Here is a 4,286-nt window from a genome sequence, read left to right as displayed (position 1 = left end):
TCATAATAGAGTAGTAATGAAATAAAATCTACAAGGTTTTAAGAGAGAGGAGTCGGCCTTGACACCCCAATGCATCTCTTCTCTCATCTTCAATCCACCAATAAAGCCACTAATCCAAGCATTTTATTCTCAAATTTTCATAGGATTTCAAGTTGAATTTCAAAGGAGATCACATCCACACTTAAGAACTTCATTTCAGGGTTTCAAGGTGAGTTTTAAAACCCTAGTTTGTTTGTTTTTTAGTTAAAGAAAATTCATAGTGGTTATGTGTAAGGAGAAAGGTGAACCTTTGGAGCTAAGAGGAGTGTCTTGTTGCTTTGAATACTAAGGTAAGGAAAAAATCTCCCTTATGACTACAATTGATAACACCTAGGATTGATGAAACTTAATTTATTTATGTAATTTGAGTGTGATGCTATGTTTTGGTTATGGATTGTGTAATGGGTGTGTTGATTGGTGTATGTTGCATATGAGGATGATTATGCCAATTAGAGATTTGTAGTTGGACAATGTTTTGGCACTTTTTGGTTCTATAAAAAGGAAGGTTTTATGGCTTTTATACTTAGAATGATATGTCAAATACTATGAATGTCAAATGAAGGTGGACATAAAAATAATAAATTTGGATTTGGCTTTTTAGACTTATATTGTACATGCTTCCTGAATCGATCATAACTGAAGTTATAAAAGCTGATTGACTGATTCTTAAAGTATAAAATTTGAAAATATCCTAAACTTAATGTTTTGCCAAAAATTAATTCGAATTGGAAGATGAGAACATTGCTTAAAAGTGACAAACTATATGGCATCCACCTCCTTATAAAATTCCCATCTTTTTTTATAAATTCTATTAGTCCACTGAATAGTCTACTGTTGAAATTCCTTGTTTGTATGAGAAATTGAATGAATTAAGTTAATGAATTTAATAGGAGAATATTTATGTCCATAGGTTTTGCTAAATTTGATTGATGATTGTGCAATTGCCAAGGTTACATGTTAAATGAATGATAGTATGATTAGTGGGAGTGTTCCCATATGTTTGCATTCATAGGTAGTAATCGCTTATTTAGTTGACTTATGAACGAATTTTGAATGTTAAAGATGAATTCCTGAGTCTTTAGGTATAAACCAAGATCAGAGAATGGAATCTTTGTGGAACCATGAGTCCTTTGAGGTGATGACCAAGACAAGATAATGGTTCAAATGAATCCGATCGGATAATAAAGACTAAAAAACATCAGTACAAAGACAAAAGAAATAGGCATGCCATGTTTATGATATTGCATAAGTCATATATTTTCTATGTTATATTTGTTGGTTATGTTATACTTATGTTATGAGTAAAGTTATGACATGTTTTATGAACTTGTTTATGTCAAATGAATGAAGGTTATTGTCTCGTAGTAGGTAAGTCCTGAGTAATATACTTGTATAATGACTTAATATTATAAATGGATATTCCCTTACTGAGAGATTAGCGCTCACCCCACGAAATGTTTTAAAATGTTTTGCAGGTAAGGATTAAGGCATGAAGCTGGAGAGGATTCCGAGGGATGTTTTAATGATGACTATTGAATGGTTTTGCTAGTATTTTAGTGTAGTAATAGTTCATATTTCATAATGCAAATATGTGTGATGTTCTATAATGAGTAAATATTTTGTGTTATAAAGGAAATCAAATTGCTATAAAATTTGAAAAGTGTGTATGTTTCTAGTAATTATTACTATGGATTTCATAATTTCCTCCAAGAAAAAACTATATTATTTGACTTGTACAATGAACTTATTATAGTTTAGAAATTTAAAAAAAAAAAAAGTTTTTAATACCATTATTCTTTAAATAGGATTTTAAAAATAAACTTCTTTCCAGTCTGCGTTTTCTAGGTTCTCATGGCCAAGGAGTACTATGAAATACCTGCTAGGGAGGGTTTCCAGTATGAAATAAAGAGTTTGGGGTTTGGTTTTGTTGAGAATGTCAAGTAAAGAAGGAATGATTGTAATATCCATGCTTCCTAAATTGATTCTATTTGTAAAAAAAAAAAAAAAAAAAAATGAATGATCAAGGAAGTATGAAAGTGTGCAAAGACAAATGTGGTTGGAAGAGAGATGCAACAAAGGTTGGGAAATTTTAGAGAAATGTGCTATGCTTTGACGATTATGTTTCTAATAAGTAAGATTAATCCTCTTATTTTGTTTGATTCCTTTCCATTCTTTCATAACCCAATACCATAGCCTAAACATTACAAGCTAAATTAAGTCCTAATGATCTAAAGTTGTGTGATTGTTCTAAATTAGTGGAGACTGGTTTTGAAAGGTAGCCTATGGATGTTTGTATTACAAAATTTATTTCATTATTTCATAATTTATTGGATCAAATTTTTGTCTACGGATGCTGCACATGGAATTATTTCAAGTGTTATGATTACATAATTGAATGATGGATGATTAGAGAGTTGGATGAAGGTTGATGTTTAGTTGTTCTCAGGGATTTGATGGTATGTTAGGCTGTTCCGGATTTGAGTGATGTTTTAGTTAACTCGTCCACAAGGGGGACCAAGGGTTTAAAGGTTTATTGCACATAATGCAATCGTGTCACCTTGGAATTGTGATGAGTGCTGAAGTGCACTCACACTTAGTAATTTTAAGGGTTTTTCTGTTGGGAATTAGGTTTACACTGGTTAATTTTATTTAATTTCTTTATCTCTCTTGTTTTTTAGAATCATGGTTTTTTTTTTGAATTTTCAGGTATTAGTGTGAAAAATGAGGATTTTGGCATCACGTTGAAGAGTAAGAATTAGAATCATGTAGGAACAAACGGTTAGAGAATCGAGCTCAAACAAAGAAGTTATAATTTTTGAAGATTGTCCATAGTGTAAAGGTGGATGTTGGGTGTGCTAACATTAACCTTGTTAAGTACATCATGCTAGCATCGATGACACTAAACTACAGAGAAGTTTGAAAACTTGATCCTCTACCATAATTTTTCCCTTTGTCATAGCAAAAGGTACAAGCGTCAAGCACCTTTCATGCAAGATGGAGAAGGTGCAAAAGTTGGCCCTCATGTAGTAAGACACCAAGTACATTGAGATGCTAAACCTTTGGGGCGTTTGTTTGGATGATGATGATAATCCTATTTTTCATAGTGTTTTTGATTGAATTTCATATATTTATGATCCTTCTCAATGCATTTTTGGCTAAAGGATAGTAATTCCTTTTTTTCACTTTAGTCTCTGAAGATATTTAAGCAAAAGTCGAGTTTTAAGCTTATCAACTCCAAAACATCAGAATTAGAATATTTGAAGAGTTTTGAGGCTAATTAGAAGTGCTCTTGAAGACTTGATCAGAAAGAATCTTAATACCCCATTTTTCATTAAATTTTATTTTGTGATTTGAAGGGTGTAAAGTGCAAGATTCAAAAGTTTTGAGGGAGTAGAAACAAGTGAGGGCGAATTTGCTAGATATTTTGATGAACAGTCAGAAGAAGAGAAGAAAGAGAGGGAAGAACACTTCAATCAGCCTTTAACGCTTCTAACTTGCCAGAAAGAACAAAGAAAAAAAGAGAGGAAAGAAAAGAGAAAAAATGGAGAAGAAAGAGAGGAAGAAAAAAAGGAAGAAGAGAGGAAGAGAGCGAGTAAGAGAGATGAAGGTGGCTGAGAAGTGGCCGGCGGCGGTCGGAAAAGTAACGAGAGATGATCAAATGAAAGGTGAGTCAAGTTTAAATTTTCCTCTTTGGTGATTATGGGTTCATTGATTTGTGTTGTTTTGTGATTAAGTAAATGACATGAGATTGAACTGAAATAGAAGATTGATCTCAATAATTTTATATGGGTAGAACATAAATGTGTTCCTAACAAAAATGGGTTAAAGACAAGATTTTTATATAAAGGTTTACTGTAAATTCTAACCGTCGATTCCAAAAATGGTTTACATGGTTTGGGTCTTTTTATTGAGCTGAATTTTAGATATCTGTTATAGACTTCTTCAAGAGTGTTAGAAATCTATTCCACTCAAAAACTTGAAGGATTGGATTTTATATGGAGTTTTGAAGTTTGTCTCTGCATTCTAGAATTTGGGTTTCCTGCGAACAGTATTGTAAAATAATTTAGCACCTCTATTCTTATACAAATTGGATGGCTTTAAATTCTGGTGATCCTATATGTGTGTCTAGTTTTATTTATGGAGATTTTCGTGAGGTTTCGATTAAGGGTTAAATTTAATGAATTTACAAGTCTAATCTCAACTCTGGAAACTGTTGGCAGTTTTGAAAGGTTGAAAAAAAATCCTGT

Source organism: Pistacia vera, unplaced genomic scaffold (assembly GCF_008641045.1).
Source record: "Pistacia vera cultivar Batoury unplaced genomic scaffold, PisVer_v2 Contig250, whole genome shotgun sequence".
Taxonomy (NCBI): domain Eukaryota; kingdom Viridiplantae; phylum Streptophyta; class Magnoliopsida; order Sapindales; family Anacardiaceae; genus Pistacia; species Pistacia vera.
Note: the sequence above shows the minus strand (reverse complement) of the source record.